At 37.4% G+C, this 21,353-nt stretch overlaps 1 protein-coding gene and 1 pseudogene across 3 annotated transcripts in view; both read right to left on the reverse strand.

Annotated features, from left to right (window-relative positions):
- Positions 1 to 21,353, reverse strand: part of DIAPH2 (diaphanous related formin 2) — a 1,032,498-nt gene that overhangs the window by 647 nt on the left and 1,010,498 nt on the right. The gene's annotated exons all lie outside the window — the stretch shown is intronic.
- Positions 15,613 to 18,183, reverse strand: LOC121025227 (adenylyl cyclase-associated protein 1-like; annotated as a pseudogene).

The following is a 21,353-nucleotide window of genomic DNA, read 5'->3' on the forward strand; positions in this document are numbered from 1 at the left end:
CAGTCCACTTGGAAATTTCAGGTGACAACAAAATTCCTTGGTAAAGATGTCAAATTGAAAGGATCTATGTACAGTGCCTTTTGTTGTAAAGCACTTCAATTCCCCATGAGTTTTAAATCTGTATGTTTTCTATCTCTATAGGATACCAGGGCAGGCAGAGTAGAAAAGAGTTTTTGTTTTTTAACAATGATTGCAGTATATGGCAATCAAACCAACTCCTGAGTCTTTGCCTGATTGTATGATGCAAACATATTCAATTATATAGTCATTATGGGATTGAATAATGAATAGGTTCTATTCTCCACACCCATCACAGGAAGAATAATCACTGTAGAGATAACTGTTGGCACAAAGCTTGGGAAGCAAAGTTTAAAAGCATTGATAGTTGGTCAAAAATAGTTTTAGCTCTAATAGAAGAAAAGGTTTACAGCTCTGCATTGTGATGATCACTACTACATTATTATCACCTCTGTTTTATGCTCAGCTTAAAATCAATTGATGTGGGTGAAAATCCTTTCCTGACAAAAACATAATATACTTAGATTCTCTATTTCAAATGAGACTAGGTCCCTAGAAATAATGACAACCACTAGCACTTACATAAATGCTAAAACTTTACACTTGTTAATTTGCTAATTCACACAACATCCCTGGGAGGTAAGTCTATTTCATTCTATCCTATTATTTCTGTTTTACTGATGAAAGTTACACACCAAATCAATGGCATGACAGGGGATTATAATGCAAAGTTAATGCCTAAATGTCAGTACTGCTTTATTTAGAGGCAGATGTTGGGGCCTCCAAAGCTATTATTATGAAATGATGATGCCCAAGGAACACATCCATCCTGTCTGTCCCATGGAGAGGATGGACTATAAGAAGTGCTGAGATTTTGCTATGGTACTTTACTCCTCTGTCTCTTGACTGATTCCCAGTTGTCTGTAGTCAGTACACAAAACAAAGCTAATTGGCCTCCATGACCTTGGCCTTGTTAACACCAATGACTGCACTGAGCCAACTGGCCTTAATCTTAAAATTCCTTATAATGCAATAATATCACTGAGATGTGAGAAAGGCATTTTTTCTATTCAGAGATATAACTGAGTGAAGGATTATTTGGGGATCCTTTTAAAGATACCATTTTAAAAAGCCATTATTTAGTTTGTGATATAGATCACAATTCAGCAAAAAAAATGTGAAGATAACATTCCTAGATAAAGGGCTTATTACTTAGATGTCACTGGTTTGCATACAGATTGGTTTGGGACTTAGAAAACATTTAAATATGAGATTATAATACAATGATTACCAATACTTTGCTAGCATTTAAACATTCAGTGTTAAAAGCTATCAGATATAAGAATGATGGTACCATTCACAGAGGATTGTCCCAGCTCAAAAAAGGGCTTGTGCCTTGGTTGTACTACACTCTAAGGTCAACTGGCACCTGCACTCACTCCAGGAGTGACACTAGCATCCCATACCACCACTCACAGCCCACTGGATTTAAGACAAGTACCACATTCAAAAACAAGTCTCACAGCATTACATAATGTGGTGTCAAGATTCACTTATTGGTAGCATTTGGCATGAGAAAATAAACTTTCAGGTGAAAATAAGCTCAGGAAAAGACATTGAAGCTTTTGGAAGACAGGATAAACACTGGTTCAGGGCCCAAATCTAGCTCTTGGCATGCACAGGAGAGAATTATTCTACATTTCCTCCTCCCTTCTCTGTCTCTCTCATATATATTTTTTTGGTACCTAATTGATTCCTATGTTAATTATATAATTATAAGAGGAAGCAATTCTGAAAAGGTTACCACATATTTTTGAAATATCAATGTACAACCTTGTTTATGGGGAAAAATGCCATTAGAAACAATGGAAGCAATGGCTAATCTGGATTTTGTGATCTAATTATAATTTTCTGCATTTATATTAAAACTATTTTAGGGGCGCCTGGGTGGCACAGTCGGTTAAGCGTCCGACTTCAGCCAGGTCACGATCTCGCGGTCCGTGAGTTTGAGCCCTGCGTCGGGCTCTGGGCTGATGGCTCAGAGCCTGGAGCCTGTTTCCGATTCTGTGTCTCCCTCTCTCTCTGCCCCTCCCCCGTTCATGCTCTGTCTCTCTCTGTCCCAAAAATAAATAAACGTTGAAAAAAATATATATTAAAAAAACTATTTTAGGTGCAAAATATACTCTAGATTTTATGGATGAGGCAGAAATGCAACTGAGAAGATAACATGTTTATAAATAAATATGACATGAATATATATATTCATAACTTTTCACACTCTAATAGCTTACAAAATAATGATAAAAACTTTTCATGCTCAAATTCATGCCCTTTTTGAGGCACATATTGAGAAGCAATGAATTTTTCGAAATAAAAATTTTATAATTATAATATTAAATACTAATAGGAAAAAATCTGGCATGACCCTCATAAGGTCAGGGCGCATAGTTAATATCAAATTTATGAGAAAGCAAAGGTTACATATTATTGCTGTCATAGGTGATAAAGTAATTTTGGTGATTGTGAGAGTGATTATACTTCCTATTTGGAGACATAGGAGGAGGAAGTGGACGCCCATGTGATGATTTGAGAATTCCAGGAGACCCAGACTATACCAAATTCACTTCTCTAACTAGTCTTATTCTCTCAACACTACTGATACTAGAATAATTTAGATGGCGAAATAGGGGCCTCTCCTCCAAAAAAGTCAATAATTTAAAACATATGTATTCACCTGAGATGATGTGGAAAACTTTGTTAACAAGTATTGGCTACCCTTTCCAATTTGTGTATTGTCTTTTTGGAAACCAAAGAAAGGAAGAAGGGGAGAGGCATCTGTCTATGTTTGTATACTTATTGGGGATATTGTACAATGAGATACAGGAAAACACACTTTATTAGAGGATAGGGGTAACATTATTTGTCATAATATTTCTGTCTTCATTTTATTAATGCAAGAGGTAACATATAATAGTGAATAAGAAAGACTACAGCATCTAATATATCCTCATGATTTAAGAATTCATGAAGAAATTCTATTGTTTATAAAAACCAACAATTAATGGAGAAGTAAAGCCTGAGATGTCAATACAAGATGTACCTTCCAAATCCATCACAGTTGGGTATCCTCTTTGATCATCAAAGGCTTGTCTTTGAAATATGCCCCATGTGAAGGTGAAAAGATTCTGATATTACAGAGAGTGACCTGGTCATAGTGTGAATTTGGAGACAGCTATAGTTATATAAAAATGTGCATTCTATGGAGGAAGGGTGATCAAAACTGAAACACTATTCTAATCTGTCACCAAAAGATAATATGAATACATGGACTAGCTTGGCATACTTCTGCACATTCTGAGTACCAGGTTAATCAGTTCAAACCAATGTCAAGATGTATCCAGTCATAAAAGCAACAATATTTATGCTATTTATGAGTGCAAATTGATTTGGCATTCATCTCAAAACCTTCCCTACTTAGTCCTACAGTGAATGGATTAAACCCATTACTGTATTGATGTAAACTCCAAACCCTTTGTGATGCAGCAAAGGCAGTCCTAAGAGGAAAGTACATTGTAACTTAGTCCTATCTCAAAAAGGCCTGAATACAAATATACAAATATACAACATAACTTACACCTAAGGGAGCTATAGAAAGAGAAGCAAATAAAGCCCAGAGCAAGCAGAAGAAGGGAAATAGTAAGGTTTAGAGCAGAAATAAATGATATAGAAACAAAAAAAAGCACTAGAATAGATCAATGAAACTAAAAGCTGATTTTTTGAAAGAATAAACAAAATTGACAAACCCCTAGCCAGACTTATCAAAAAGAAAAGAGAAGGGACCCAAATAGATAAAATCATGCATGAAAGAGGAGAGGTCACAACCAATACCACAGAAATACAGTCAATTATAAGAGAAAACTATGAAAAATTATATGCCAACAAACTGGACAATCTGGAAAATAGACAAATTCCTAGACACTAACACACTATCACAACTCAAACAGGAATAGAAAATTTGAACAGGCCCATAAACAGCAAAGAAATTGAATCCGTTATCAAAAATCTCCCAACAAATAAGAGTCCTGGGCAAGATGGTTTCCCAGAGGAATTCTACCAACATTTTAAAGAACAGTTAACACCTATTCTCTTGAAGCTGCTCCAAAAAATAGAAATGGAAGGAAAATTTCCAAACTCATTCTATGAAGCCAACATTACCTTGATTTCAGGACCAAAGACCCCACTAAAAAGGAGAATTATAGGCCAATATCCCTTATGAATATACATGCAAAAACTCTCAACAAGATACTAGCAAATCAAATTCAACAGCATATTAGAAGAATTATTCAAAATGATCAAGTGGGATTTATTCTTGGGCTACAGGGTAGTTCAATATTCACAAATCAATGTGACATACCACATTAATAAAAGAAAGGATAAGAGCCATATGATACTTTCAATAGATGCAGAAAAAGCACATGAGGAAATACAGTATCCTTTTCTGATAAAAACCTTAATGAAAGTAGGGATAGGAGGAACATACCTTGACATCATAAAACCATATACAAAAATCCCACAGCTAATATCACCCACAATGGGGAAAAACTGAGAGCTTTCCTGTTAATGTTAGGAACATGACAGGGATGTCCACTCTCCCCACTGTTGTTCAACATAGTATTGGAAGTCTTAGCCTCGGTAATCAGACAACAAAAAGAAATAAAAGGCATAAGAAGAAGAAGTCAAACTTTCACTCTTCACAGATAACATGATATTCTACACAGAAAACCTGAAAGACTCTGCCAAAAAACTGTTAGAACTGACATGTGAATTCAGCAAAGTTGCAGGATATAAAATCAATGTACAGAAATCAGTTGCATTTCTATACACCAATAATGAAGCAGCAGAAAGAGAAACCAAGGTATAGATCCCATTTGCAGTTGTACCAAAACCCATAAGATACATAGGAATAGACCTAACCAAATAGGTAAAAGATCTATACACTGAAAACTATAGAAAACTTATGAAAGAAATTGAAAAAGACACAAAGAAATGGAAAATCATTCCATGCTCATGGATTGGAAGAACAAATATTGTTAAAATGTCTATACTACTCAAAGTAATCTACACATCCAATGCAATACCTATCAAAATAAAACCAGCATTCTTCACAGAGCTAGAGCAAAAAATACTAAAATTTGTATGGAACCACAAAAGACCCTGAGTAGCCAAAGTAATGTTGAAAAAGAAAACCATAGCTGGAGGCATCACAATTCTGGACTTCAAGCTGTATTACAAAGCTGTATTTATCAAGACAATGTGGTACTGGCACAAAAACAGACATATAGATCAATGGAACTGAATAGAGAACCCAGAAATGGACACACAAATGTATGGCCAACTAATCTTTGACAAAGCAGGAAAGAATATCCAATGGAAAAAAACGACAGTCTCTTTAGCAAATGGTGCTTGGAAAATTGCACAGAGACATGCAGAAGAATGAAACTGGACCACTTTCTTCCACCATAAACAGAAATAAACACAAAATAGATGAAAGACCTAAATGTGAGACAGGAAACCATCAAAATCCTAGAGGAGAAAACAGGCAGCAACCTCTTCAACCTTGGCTGCAGCAACTTTTTACCAGTTGTGCCTCTGGAGGCAAGGAAAATAAAAGTAAAAAATGAATTATTGGGACATCAAGATAAAAAGCTTCTGAACAGTGAAGGAAACAATCAACAAAAGCCAACCAACAAAATGGGAAAGATATTAGCAAATGACATATCTGATAAAGGGTTAGTATTCAAAATCTATAAAGAACTTACCAAACTCAATACTCAAAAAGCAAATAATCCAGTGAAGAAATGGGTGGAAAACATGAATAGACACTTTTTCCAAAGAAGACATCCAGGTGGCTAATAGACATAGGAAAAGATGCTCAAGATCTCTCATTATCAGGGAAAAATATAAATCAAAACCACGATGAGATGCCACCTCACACCTGTCAGGATGGCTAATTTAATAATTTGGGAAACAACAGATTCTGGTGAGGATATGGAGAAAGGGGAACACTTTTGCACTGTTGGTGGGAATGCAAACCAGTGCAGCCACTCTGGAGAACAGTATGGAGGTTCCTCAAAAAAATTAAAAATAGAACTACTTACAACTCAGCAATTACACTACTAGGTATTTATCCAAAGGATACAAAAATGCTGATTTGAGGAGGCACATGCACCCCAAGGTTTATACAGCACTATCAACAATATCCAAATTATGGAAAGATCCCAAATGTCCACCAACTGATGAATGGATAAAGAAGATGAGGTTGGGGCGCCTGGGTGGCGCAGTCGGTTGAGCGTCCGACTTCAGCCATGTCACGATCTCACGGTCTGTGAGTTCGAGCCCCGCGTCAGGCTCTGGGCTGACGGCTCGGAGCTTGGAGCCTGTTTCCGATTCTGTGTCTCCCTCTCTCTCTGCCCCTCCCCCGTTCATGCTCTGTCTCTCTCTGTCCCAAAAATAAATAAAAAAACATTGAAAAAAAAATAAAAAAAAAAAAGAAGATGAGGTATATATACACAATGGAATACTGCTCAGTCGTCAAAAGGAATGAAATCTTGCACTTGCAACATGGATGGAACAAAGTGTATTATGCTAAGTGACATATGTCAGTCAGAGAAAGACAAATATCACATGATTTTACTAATATGTGGAATTTAAGAAACACAACAAATGAACATAGGGAAGGGAAAGGAAGGAAAAATTGATAAAAAACAGAGAGGGAGGCACACCATAAGAGACTCTTAAATACAGAGACAAACAGGGTTGCTGGAGGGAGGTGGCTGGGGGATGGGCTAAATGGGTGATGGGCATTAAAGAGGACAGTTGTTGGGATGAGTACTGAGTGTTATATGTAAGTGATGTATCACTGGGCTCTACTTCTGAAAGCAATACTACACTATATGTTAACTAACTTGAATTTAACTAAATTAAAAATAAAATAAAATAAAAACCATCCATGCAACAATTTATTCAGCAACTATGTATAAGGCACATCATCATCCATAAAGTACCTGAATATTCCAAAGGCTCAGACTAATAGCTAGACTTGCATCACTAACTTCCTTCTTATCGAAAACTTTGTCAAATGAAGTAACTGAGGAATAAGCATATCATAGATAAAACTTAACCAAACATGAAGTGAGATGGACCAAAGTACTCAAGCCTATGGTATGTAACCTCAGAATGTACAATTAATCCTCAAAGTGAGTGTATGCCAAAGGTCAAGGATATATCTAGTATATTTCATGAGTAGGACAAGTTGAGATAGAAAACTGTGATAAAAGGCCACGCCCATTAATAATTTCTCCTCATATTAGGGGTCCATCTGTCATCTATGGAAGAACAGTTTCCATCCTGGTATTCATAGGCCTGTAGATGTATCAATGTTAACCTAACATAATGCACTTTACCTTCCTAGCAGGGTAACACAAAATAAATGTGTCTGGTATGTACTGTATTACAAAATATCCAGTTTTAATTGCAAGAAAACAAAGTAAAAGAAAACCTGTGTGCTTTACTGTGGACTTTGTTTTCTCCAAAGCTCTTCAAAAGTAATGGTGTAGCAGATCAGTGCTACCCATCAGTGGGTAGGCATTGTTTCCAACAAAAAGAGGACTGAGTTTATGTGATGTAGGCTAAGAAAACCAGCAAAACTAAAGATGCTTCAGGAAATGTCTATTGAGTAGCTGTTTGCTTTTCAAACACTGATGAGATAATTTATTTTAAATTTTTTTTCAACGTTTTTTATTTATTTTTTTGGGGACAGAGAGAGACAGAGCATGAACGGGGGAGGGGCAGAGAGAGAGGGAGACACAGAATCGGAAACAGGCTCCAGGCTCTGAGCCATCAGCCCAGAGCCTGACGCGGGGCTCCAACTCACGGACCGCGAGATCGTGACCTGGCTGAAGTCGGACGCTTAACCGACTGCGCCACCCAGGCGCCCCGAGATAATTTACTTTAGACTGTTATAGTGAAACTGTCTCATATAAACTTACATTTCCCCCCTTTTATCCCTTGATTCCAAAGATGTTTTATGTCTTCATGGTTTGGGGGATCCTATATTGATAAAGCTTCATACTTGCTAGAAATGACTGGAAGGTAGCAGCTGAATTAGGCTTGGGAATAATCTCTTCATGGAGGACAGCCAATTATTTGACCAGATTTGTTCTCTTCACTCTTACCAGAATAGTGTCTTTAAAATGCATACATATGTTGAGCTCAAACTATATGTGCAATTTGGTATTGCTTTCATTTAATATTTTATTGTAGAAATTTTCCATGTCATTAAATTCCTGAAACATGATATTGAAAACATAATTTTTAATGGCAACATACTCTTCTTTTTATATTATATATCACAATTTGGTTAACCATTTATCTACTGCTGGACATTTAAGTTGCCCCCATTTTTTTCTATTCTAAAGGCCTCACAATGAATATCCTTATATCTATCACCATACAATATTATTACAATATTATTGGCTACATTTCCTATGGTATATTTTTCTTCCCCATGACTTGTTTATCTTATAACTGGAAGTGTGTAACTCTCAGTACTCTTCTCTATTTTTCCCATCTCCCTATCAGACTCCCCTCTGGCAACTACCAGTTTGTTCTCTGTATTTATGAGTCTGTTTCTATTTCTTGTTTATTCATTTGTTTTGTTTTTTAGATTCCACATCTAATAAAATCACATGGTATTTGTCTTTTTCTGCCTGACTTATTTCACTGAGTGTAATACTCTCTAGGTCCATCTATGTTGTCACAAATGGCAGGATCTCATTCTTTTTATGGTTAATATTCCATTATGTGTGTGTGTGTGTGTGTGTGTGTGTGTGTGTGTGTGTGTACATCTTTTTCCATTTGTCAACTGATGCACACTTAGGTCTCTTCCATATCTTGGTTATTGTAAATAATGCTGCAATAAATATAGGGATTTATCTCTTTCCAAATTAGTGTTTTCTTTTTCCTTGAATACTCAGTAGTGAAATTACTGGCCTGTATGGTACTTACAAATCGAGACCACAATGTGATATAACCTAGCATCAGTCACCAGTATAAAAAAGACAAGGGATACCAAGTGTTCGCGAGGATGTGAGAAAAGGGAACCCTTGTGCACTGTTGGTGGAAATGTAAATTGTAATAGCCACTGTGGAAGACAGTATGGAGGTTCCTTTAAAATGAAAAAAAAAAAAAACTGCCCTATGTTTTCTCTTAGGAGTTTTATGGTTTCAGGTCTCACATTTATGTCTTTAATCTATTTTGAGTTTATATTTGTTTATGGTGCAAGAAAGTGGTCCAGTTTCACTCTTTTGCATGTAGCTGTCCAGTGTTCCCAGCACCATTTTTGAAGAGACTTTATTTTTCATTACATATTCTTGCATCCTTTGTCATAGGTTAATTGACCATATAAGTGTGGGTATATTTCTGAGCTCTCTATTCTGTTCTATTGATCTGGTGTCTATTTTTGTGACAGTGCAATACTGTTTTGATTAGCTTTGTAGTACAGTTTGAAATCTGGATTTGTGATACCTCCAGCTTCCTTTTTCTTTCTCAGGATTGCTGTGGCTATTTGAGATATTTTGTGGTTCCATACACATTTTAGTATTGTTTGTTCTGGTTCTGTGAAAAAATGGTACCAGTTATTTGACAGAGATTGCATTGAATCTGTAAATTGCTCTGGAAAGTATCAACATTTAAAAAATATTGTTTCTTCCAATCCATGAGCATAGAATATCTTTCCATTTGTTTGTGTCATCTTCATTTTTCTTTCATCAATGTTTTATAGTTTTTGAAGTACAGATATTTCACTTTGGTTAAATTTATTCCTAGATGTTTATTCTGGTGCAGTTGTAAATGGGATTGTTTTCTTAATTTCTCTTTATTCTACTTTGTTATTACTGTATAGAATGCAACAGATTTCTGTATATTAATTTTGTATCCTATAACCTTATCAAATTTTTTATTATCTCATAGTTCTCTGATGGAATCTTTAGAATTATCTACATATAGTATCATGTAATCTGAAAATAATGAAAGTTTTAGTATGTACCTAAGTACATAAAGCAACCATTATCAGACATAAAGGGAGAAACTGAAAGTAGGTGCTATGTTGGGTGTATTGATACTTACAATTGTTATCTTTTCTTGCAGATTGACTGGTTTACCATTATGTAATGTCCATCTTTGTCTCTTCTTAGTCATGTTGTCTGATACAAGTATTGCTACCCCATTTTTTTTTTTGCTTTCATTTGCATAGAAGATATTTTTCTATCCCTTTACTTTAGTCTGTATGTGTCTTTAGGTCTGAAGTGAGTCTATTGTAGGTAGGATATAAATCATTTTTTAAAAATCCATTCCTTTATCCTATGTCTTTTGAATGGAGCATTTAGATCATTTATATTTAAAGTAATTATAGATAGTTATGTATGCCCTACTTATATATAGGTAGGTATGTCCTTTCGTTGTTTTCTCATTGTTTTTGTATTTCTTCTCTGTTCCTTTCTTCCCTTGTGATTGATGACTTTCTGTAGTCTTATGCTTGGATTCCTCTCTCTTTCTTTTTTGTATTTATTATAGGTTTTTGTGTAGCATGAGGTTCATTTATAACATCTTAAGTATATATCAGTCTGTATTAAGTTGTTGGTTGTTTAAGTTCAAACACATTCTAAAAGCACTACATTTTTACTTCCCCCTCCATGTTTTATGTATATGATGTCATATTTTACATATTTTTGTGAGTCTCTTAACTAATGCTTTAGATAAAATTAATTTCACTACTTTTGTCTTTTAGCCTTTGTACTAGCTGTATAAGTGATTGATCTACTACCTTTACTAGATGTTTGCTGTTATTCATGACATTTTTACCTTTCATAATTTTCTTCTACTTATGGTCTTTTCTTTTCCTCTTAAAAAAGTCCTTTTAACATTTCTTGTAAGGCCAATCTAGTGGTGATGAAGTCTCCGTTTTGTTTGCCTGAGAAACTATCTCTTCTTCAATTCTGAATGATAACCTTGCCAGATAGAGTATTCTTGGTTGCAGGTTTTTTTTTCCTTTCAGAACTTTGAATATATCATGCCATTCCCTTCTGACTTGCAAAGGTTTTGCTGAACAATCAGCTGATAGCCATATGGGGTTTCCTTTATATATAACTAGTTGCTTTTTCTTGCTGCTTTTAGAATTCTCTCTTTAATCTTTGATGTTTTAATTATTGTATGTCTTGGTGTAGATATCTTTGGGTTCACCTTGTTTGGGGGTTCTCTGTGATTCTTGGACCTGGATGTCTGCTTCTTTCCCCAGGTAGGAAAATTTTCATTTATTATTCCTTCAAATAAGTTTTCTGTTCCTTTTTCTCTCTAATATCCTTCTAGGACTCCTATAATGAAAATATTTGTTTTCTTGATGTTGTCCCAGGGTTCCCTTAACCTGTCCTCATTTTTAAATTATTTTTTTATTTTTGTTGTACAGCTTAGATGATTTCTATTACTCTGTCTTTCAGAACACTGATCTCTACTTCTGCATACTCCAATCAGCTGTTCATTCCCTCTAGTGTATTTTTCATTTTAGTTATTATATTCTTCAACTATGATTGTTTCTTTTTATATTTTCTATCTCATTACTGAAGTTCTCACTGAGTTCATCTACTCTACTCAAGTCCAGTGACCAACTTTAGGACCATTATTTTGAACTCTTTATTAGGTAGATTGCTTATCTCTATTTTGTGTAGTTTTTTTTTTCTTTTTTGAAGTTTTGTCTTCTTCTTTCATTTGGAACATATTGCTCTATCTCCTCATTTTGACGTTCTGTGTCTGTTTCTATGAATTACACACAACAGCTATTTTTCCTAGTATTAAAGGAAGGGACTTGGGTAGGAACATCTCTGTGTGTGCCTGTCTGCTTTGGCTGGCTGGCTAGAGCTATAGTAGGCACTGAATGGGGATCTTAGGGCACTAAGTACCAGGGCCACCCTAGTGGGATGGCTACAGATGCAGTGGACTGGGGGTCCCAGAGATCTCTACACCGGGGGCACATTGGTGGAGCAGCTGAAGCCAAAACAAGTGCTGGCTGGGGCTCCTGGGGTATTCCTCCAAGGGGGCACCCTGGCAAGATGATTTGAGCATAAGCAAGCATGGGCTACAGGGGCCTGAGATGCTCTGTCCAGGGGGCTCCCTGTCTGAATGGCAGGAGCTGAGGTGGGATGAGCTAGGTGGTCCTGGGGCACTCCATGCAGGGGATGCCCTGGTAGGATGGATGGAGCTCAGGTGGGCATAGGCCAGGATGACTTAGTGCAATGAATGCTGGGAGAGGGTGCTGGCTGGGAGGTCCTCAGCTACTCCATGCATGGGGTGTCTTGGCAGGTCTTCTGGAACTGAACTGGGTGCAGGACTTCAGTGTCCTAGTATGTGCTTCAGTGGGGCCACCTTAGGAGTATGGCTAGGGCTGATGTGGGCTAGGGGCCCAGAATTCATTGAGGTGGGCAGTTGGTTAGGGTGTCGGGATCTTGCTTCTGTCTGCACTATGAAAATGGAGAGGAAACAAACAATGACACTTGCTAGCAACTCTGACCCTGGAGAGCATTCCAGCAGCTTCCTTGTCATTTGTCAAATGTTGTAGGGCTGGTTCCTTTATATTCTAGTTTCCCTTTTAAACTTGAGCTTTTTACTCTGTGTGCCAGGGTGGAGGAATCCTCTCCCAGTCCCTCAGTACTATCCCTCACCACGCAGTTTACAGTATCAGGGGCAGGGTTCTCATGATTATCATGTCTCCATTTCACCTGCCATTCTCTATGTGGTACTTCTATCTTTTGTTGTGAAGAAGCTGTTCTGTCAGCTCTGAGTTTTTCTTCAGGAGGAATTGCTCTATATGTAGATACAGATTCAGTGTGTATGTGCAGGAGATGAGTTCAGGGTCTTCCAACACCACCATTTGGACTGGAACTCATTTTAATTTTTTTACATAGTTAAATCTATTGATCTGATTAACATTCAACTGTATCTCTTCTTGTTTTTTAAGGTTTGATTTGTTTTTACATTTGTCTATTTAAATGACCTAGAATTTATCTTGTACAATGCCAGGTAAGTTTCCACACTGATTTCTTTTCTTTTTTTTCTTGCAAAGAGAACATGGGCTGTCCCTTTGTTGAGAAATCATGAATGTTTACAATGATTCATGATTTCTCTTTTCATGTTAAATTATCTATACTAGGGTACATTTTTTTTTCAGTTTTCTTTTTTTTTATTTATATATGAAATTTATTGTCAAATTGGTTTCCATACAACACCCAGTGCTCATCCCAAAAGGTGCCCTCCTCAATACCCATCACCCACCCTCTCCTCCCTCCCACCCCCCATCAACCCTTAGTTTGTTCTCAGTTCTCAACAGTCTCTTATGCTTTGGCTCTCTCCAGCTCTAACCTCTTTTTTTTTTTTTTTCCTTCCCCTCCCCCATGGGTTCCTGTTAAGTTTCTCAGGATCCACATAAGAGTGAAACCATATGGTATCTGTCTTTCTCTGTATGGCTTATTTCACTTAGCATCACACTCTCCAGTTCCATCCACGTTGCTACAAAAGGCCATATTTCATTTTTTCTCATTGCCACGTAGTATTCCATAGTGTATATAAACCACAATTTCTTTATCCATTCATCAGTTGATGGACATTTAGGCTCTTTCCATAATTTGGCTATTGTTGAGAGTGCTGCTATAAACATTGGGGTACAAGTGCCCCTATGCATCAGTACTCCTGTGTCCCTTGGATAAATTCCTAGCAGTGCTATTGCTGGGTCATAGGGTAGGTCTATTTTTAATTTTCTGAGGAACCTCCACACTGCTTTCCAGAGCGGCTGCACCAATTTGCATTCCCACCAACAGTGCAAGAGGGTTCCCGTTTCTCCACATCCTCTCCAGCATCTATAGTCTCCTGATTTGTTCATGTTGGCCACTCTGACTGGCGTGAGGTGATACCTGAGTGTGGTTTTGATTTGTATTTCCCTGATAAGGAGCGACGCTGAACATCTTTTCATGTGCCTGTTGGCCATCTGGATGTCTTCTTTAGAGAAGTGTCTATTCACGTTTTCTGCCCATTTCTTCACTGGGTTATTTGCTTTTTGGGTGTGGAGTTTGGTGAGCTCTTTATAGATTTTGGATACTAGCCCTTTGTCCGATATGTCATTTGCAAATATCTTTTCCCATTCCATTGGTTGCCTTTTAGTTTTGTTGGTTGTTTCCTTTGCTGTGCAGAAGCTTTTTATCTTCATAAGGTCCCAGTAATTCACTTTTGCTTTTAATTCCCTTGCCTTTGGGGATGTGTCGAGTAAGAGATTGCTACGGCTGAGGTCAGAGAGGTCTTTTCCTGCTTTCTCCTCTAAGGTTTTGATGGTTTCCTGTCTCACATTCAGGTCCTTTATCCATTTTGAGTTTATTTTTGTGAATGGTGTGAGAAAGTGGTCTAGTTTCAACCTTCTGCATGTTGCTGTCCAGTTCTCCCAGCACCATTTGTTAAAGAGACTGTCCTTTTTCCATTGGATGTTCTTTCCTGCTTTGTCAAAGATGAGTTGGCCATACGTTTGTGGGTCTAGTTCTGGGGTTTCTAGTCTATTCCATTGGTCTATGTGTCTGTTTTTGTGCCAACTAGGGTACATTTCTGTTTCACTGACCTAAGCATCTTTCCAACTATGTTTGTGCCAATATCTTCTGATTTCATTCATAATATGTTTTGATATGTCAAGGAGATAATCTCTCATAATTTATATTTTCATTTAAAACATGTATTTTTAGGGGCGCCTGGGTGGCGCAGTCGGTTAAGCGTCCGACTTCAGCCAGGTCACGATCTCGCGGTCCGTGAGTTGGAGCCCCGCGTCAGGCTCTGGGCTGATGGCTCAGAGCCTGGAGCCTGTTTCCGATTCTGTGTCTCCCTCTCTCTCTGCCCCTCCCCCGTTCATGCTCTGTCTCTCTCTGTCCCAAAAATAAATAAACGTTAAAAAAAATTTTTTTTTAAAATAAAACATGTATTTTTAGGAAAAATTTTGGAACTCTATATTATGCTATAATCACAAAACATCTTGAAAACAACACAGCTTGAAAACTAAACCCAATAGGTACTAACTAGGCTATCTTAGTAAGGCTAGGCAGATGTCTATTTGTTGAGTGCCAATGAGTCAAGTGATTCTAAAGTCCCTAATCATCTTTTTAAGAGTTCTCCTCAAGTTCTTCATTTTCTTAAAGACTTAACAAGCCTCTTTCTCTGTCCACTAATCACTTTTTTCTGCCCAAATGACCACTTTTCTTCTGGACATAAGTACAGATCAGCACTAAGGAAAAGAGATAAACCAATTCTTTAAGAGATTTTCTAATATGCTTATTCTCCTTATTTTTGCCTTGTCAAAATTTGAATTGGAATTAAATGTACCATATTTAGGCTGTTGATAAAGTCTAGTACTTCAAGTTTTTAAGCCTTATTTTCTCATATATTTTATGTTTTACAAATTTGGCTTCCACCAGATATCACAGGCATTAAACTATATCAACTTATTTAATTAATTTATTTTTTGGTATTAATTTTACTCTATTTTCCGTATAACTTTAAGTACATAAAGGTTTATTTCCACAGGCCTCAGGAAATGGGTAAAAGTCACAGGATAATCTCTCTTCTCACCAAAAAAGTTGCATATTTTGGTTAGTGTCCTAGAAAGAAAAACTGTAATTTATGTTAGCGATGCTGTGCAAGATTCTTACACAAGACCTAAAACCAGGCTGTACTGGAGATTTTAGTCCTTTGTTCAGGTGCCTGGACAGAAACCAAAAGCAGTTGGGCATGACAGGGCAAAGGAGGCCGTGAAGATGGAGGGAAGGCATATAGCATGGAAGAAGGAATTCCAGATTCCTTGAAATGGTGTGTTTTCCTTTTTTTGGTTTTATTTTTGTTTTTGTTTAAGTCATCTCTGTAGGAAGGTGCTGGGCAGGGATCCCAGTGATAGAAAGGGTCCAAGATTCCTTTAACTGGCCTGGGTGCAGGGCTCTTCCCAGCAGCTGATACAGGAGAACCTACTCTGTCAGGTTCAGGCAGACCCAGGATGGAATGCAGAATAAAAGGAATGCCTACAGGAATCAATTTTGCTTGGAATGCTAGATGGCCAAGCTTTAGCCTTTGGTCCAGTGCGACTCCTGCATCACCTGTCAACAGTGAAAAATTAGTTTGGTTAGAAGAACCAGCTAGAATCACGCCAGCCTCTGCTACCTTCGTTGCATTGTTAGAAGAAGATGAACTTATGTGAACATTCTGATCTTTTAATTCCTGGGGACTGCTTTATTCTTCCCAAAAGACTGTTTGTTGGTCAAATAACTCCCAAAGGCTTAAAGCTAAAACACACCAGTCCTGGTGTGCAGTTCCTTAAGAATGGGCTGGTGGTGGTGTTGAGCTGACATGGAAAAGCTGCACCTTCCTGCAAAAGATCAACTGACTTGCTTTCCTACCCAAATCTCAGCCTGAGGTATATTTCAGTGAAGACAGGTAGCTGTGCTTCTCAGAGCGAATAAGCAGTTTAAGAGCAGAAAGGTAGAGGAAATCTAGAAAAGAACTGTCTTGATACAGCTTTATCCCAAGGTGTGAGGGAGGGGGCAAAGAACCCAGTGGCACTTCTCTTATCCAGCAATTTCTGTCTCTGTGGTGACCAAGTTCTGCCCATTCCATAGGGTCTTGAACTTCTCAGGGACTGGGAATTCATTAAAGTCACCGCCTTCTGTAGGAATGAGGGCATTCATCTCAGAAGATTTGGCACTGACTATTTCGCAATCCAGGGAATTCTTGCTGAGGTGAACATGACAGCCATCTGTTTTGTTGATGGAAATGGCTGGCACTTTACCCATTACCTGAACTTTGCTCTAATATTATCTCCACAATGCCCACCACTTCATTGAACACCAGACCGAGTTTCTTACAGTTATCTACTGTAATGGAGTTACTTTTGCCCTTGATTTGCAATGTTGTATTGACACACTTGAATATGTAAGCCACCTGTTTCAGCTCTGTGTCATCAATCACCAGGTTGGAAACATTCTCCTGATTTTCCACTCTCCACTTCTTGCCCTGCAGTTCAAGTATAGCTGGCTCCTTCTTTGTGGTTGCTTTGGGGGATGGGCTGACTCCTGGTTTAGGTGCAGAGAATGGTTTGAGGCCACTTTGTACTGGACCACTCTGAGCCTTGAGGGCAGGGTTCTGGTGAGTCTTCATGTTATCAGATACATGTATCAGGAAATTTGTGATGCTTTCCCCCTGGTTAATCTGTACAAACAGTGCTGAGTGGGAAGCAGACTCATCTGAGCCAGAACTGGTGGGGACTGGTGGGGGAGGTGGGCCTGGTGGGGGAGGAGGAGGACCTGATTCAGCAGAAGGTCCAGATGGCAATCCGCTCAGTTATTTTGCCACAGGCCTTGTTTTGCTCCAGACCAGTCCAGTGGTATGGAACTCCTTAATGTAAGCCAGTAGCTCTGTCCATATACTCAAGTAAGCTTTGACCCAGTCCACATGCTTCTTATTGACATCTTTGTATTCCTTGAGGACTCAGTTTGTATAAAACATGGCAGCATCATTCATTTGTTTCACATAGGGACCAGGCTTGGGTGCCACAGCCACCCAGCCCAGGGCCTGGATACTTTCGCTGACAGCTAACAGGTGGTTGAACAACTTGCTGCCTTGGTTTTTCTCCCAGAAGGTTACCACTTCTTGGATCTGCTCTGAGATGCGTGCCAACAAATCAGAAAGCTTATTGCCTGCTGTCTGCTGACACTGAGAGGCTGTAACCAAGAGAACTCACTCCAACCTCAGGCCTGTGTGAACCATCTTCACATGTTTCTGTACATCTCCCCCAATCTCTTTACTGATCTCTTTACTCTGCCACAGGACTGTTAAACAGTGAGTCAAATGCTTGCACATATGGAGTTGCTCCTTTTGGAGCATTGTCTCCATACCCACAGTGCATGTCAGAGGTATGGGATACTATCTCCAGGTGGGCCACTGCCCTCTCTAATCTTTCTACCAGATTTTGCATGTCAGTTATAATGTATCACCTCAGAGTTCAGCCTCACCTCCGGACTGTGATCAGCTGCTCTCTCAACTTACTTTATTCCAACAAAATTGTATACATCAGTCACTGTGCTAAAATGGATGTTTAGAAGCCACTCAATTACCTCTACTTAAAAATTAAATAGTTCTAGCCCTATTCTAATCTCAATGACATCATAATGTTCTTAAAACTAGAATCAGATCATGTTGTGTAATCTATATCTTTCATCACATGAAATAAATCCATGCAAAGAAAACAGAAACCCAGATTACTGTGATAGTTCATGTTGGGAGAAGAGATGAAAAGCTATTTTAATGAGAATGGAAAGCAATAATGTTAAAGTAGTTCAGAGGCTACTGTGACTATAGACACACAACTCCCATTAAATGTAATTGGAGCTAAGCACATGTAATGATAGCAAAATAGACCCTAAATGTCTTTCCAATTGGAAAATAAGGAAATGTGTTCCAGGAATTGAGTTTTTGTGTGGAAAATACAGTATTCTAATTGATATGCACAAATTATTTTCATATTGATATTGCTCATAATATGGTGTTGGTATTTTTCCTATGTTTAGGGATAGATCTGCAAGAGGTAACAACTGTGCAAAGAATATGTTTCCTTTTCTTAAGGCTCAGCATTCATTATGTTATTAAAGGAAAAGTCTTGATAGTTGCAATGGATTTATTAATTCAGTAGCTTGTTATCAGCATGAAATTCTGCTGTGCTAGGGGAAAAACAAATTATATTTTACACAACTGCAGTAGTGAGATTAAATCACTTTTCTATATTTCACTTTCTTCTTATCCTCCCTGCCAGGTAGTAACTCTATTCTATATCTCTATTATGAACCTCATATTTTGCAAACTATCAAGTCTTATAGTAAAATAAAGGTACATTATCAAAGAAACTCAATCAGAGCAACTTTAGAAAGATTGAAATATGTGATAAAAGTAAAACCACAGAGTACAATATTATTTCAAGGCATTAAAAATTTAATCCATATTAAGCTACAAATGTAGAAAATATGCAATACTTACCTTTATCTATCATAAAAATGATATTTTCATAACGTATAACCAACCTCTTGGGATTTTAAATGACTAGCATTTACATAATTGATAACTTGAGTATCTCAAAGGATTTTGCAAAAATGTAGCTCAGAAGAAAAATCAGTATATTGTTCAGTATTTCAAATGTCATAGTCATTGCTATTGATTATCTTTGGACTCAATGTCAAACCTAGTGAATAGAGTTTTTTTTAAATGTCCTTGTTTTTGTACATTAGCCATGCATTATATTTGTTTCTTTACTAGGGAATACAATTGGGCTTTAAGACAAATTTTCTCTCTGTGAGGTTGAAAGTCTGATAATGATGACTGCATACCTGGAAAATGTGAGAAAAGGCAACAAATAAAAATATGAAGTATTATAAAAATAGTTGGAACAATTCCCAAGTAAGTCATATATGTGAAACTTACATTGAATAACATACCAATAGAAACCACACAAACTATAACAGAACTTCTCAGGTATCTTTCACAGTGGATTACACATAGCAATTTACCAAAAGCTATCTGTTGATTAAGTAACCATCCAATTTTTAGCAATGAATCAGACACTGACCCTTCGGTTCACCTTCTTCTATACTGATCAACGCACAGAGAATATCATTTGACATTAATATAAAGAAAGGAAAGGAAACACTTTCTCCCTGCCTCCCTCCTTCCCTTTCTTCTTTCCTTCCTTCCATCCACCCATAAATTTTTACTGTATAAACTATCTGCAAGGTACCATAATAAACACCTATATAAGTTATTAGGAGGAAATGATAAATGTACAAACAACTATAGCATAAAACTATGTGTCTCTTATAGCATCTATTACAGTTTTAAGTATGATGGCAGTTCAGAGCAGAGCAAAGTCATAATCCTTTGAGTGCAGGAGTTGGGGGCCAGAGAAAACTTCATCCCAATTAGGCCTTAAAATATAGGCGGAATCTTAACAAAAAGAAATAGAATGAGAGCTGTTAATTTTTGAGTATAAAAAAATGAGTTCTAGCTCCTTATATTGTTGACTATTTACCGAATTTTTCCTGTTTGGAGGGCATGAGAAGCAATGGATGTATAAAGGAAGAATCAGAATGTCTATACATATTTAATATTTTTTTGAGGAAAAGTAGGAAAACAATAAAAGGACATACACTAAATTACCCAGATTTGTGTGATAGCTTTTTCCGTAAACATGTGATTTTAATTTTAATACCAAAAAATAATCCTGAATGGTTTACAAAGACAGCAGTTCTGTTTAAAACAAAACAAAACATAAAGAAATTGTGGTTTATATACACAATGGAGTACTACGTGGCAATGAGAAAGAATGAAATATGGCCCTTTGTAGCAACATGGATGGAAATGGAGAGTGTTATGCTAAGTGAAATAAGCCATACAGAGAAAGACAGATACCATATGATTTCACTCTTATGTGGATCCTAAGAAACTTAACAGAAACCCACGGGGGAGGGGAAGGAAAAAAAAAGAGGTTAGAGTGGAAGAGAGCCAAAGCATAAGAGACTCTTAAAAACTGAGAACAAACTGAGGGTTGATGGGGGGTGGGAGGGAGGGGAGGGTGGGTGATGGGTATTGAGGAGGGCACCTTTTGGGATGAGCACTGGGTGTTCTATGGAAACCAATTTGACAATAAACTTCATATATTGGAAAAAAAACAAAAAATAAAACAAAACAAAACAAAAGAAAACAATACAAAAACCAGGAAAAAAATCACACAGCAGAAATGGGCTCTGTGGAATCATCTGGTTAAGTTCTGTTATTGAAGTGCAGATAGCACTATCAAGAGTGGAAGAAGAAGAGCTAATTAAGGCATACACAGATTGCAGTGACCTCGGCCAAGAGTATTTGGCAAGGATGAGAGCTTGAGAAACCATTTGGGTTGGTGCAAATAAACTAGCTTTTAAATGACAATGCAATACAGGGTCATTTTTCTCCTACCATCTGTCATCTCTGTGACTTTCTACTCCATGTGTGACATAGATTCTTATGACTAAGATTATTAGGCATCAGTCACTTCTCTAACATTGATTATATGATGGACAATATTCTGTCATTTTCTGTGGTAGTTGTGTTTTATCTGCCTGAGCTCTGTTGCTAATATGCTGACCTAGAATATACTTACTTGTCATCTGCTTTTGTTTCTGAATCACTCT

Source organism: Herpailurus yagouaroundi, unplaced genomic scaffold (assembly GCF_014898765.1).
Source record: "Herpailurus yagouaroundi ecotype Mexico unplaced genomic scaffold, PumYag 67556, whole genome shotgun sequence".
Lineage (NCBI taxonomy): Eukaryota > Metazoa > Chordata > Mammalia > Carnivora > Felidae > Herpailurus > Herpailurus yagouaroundi.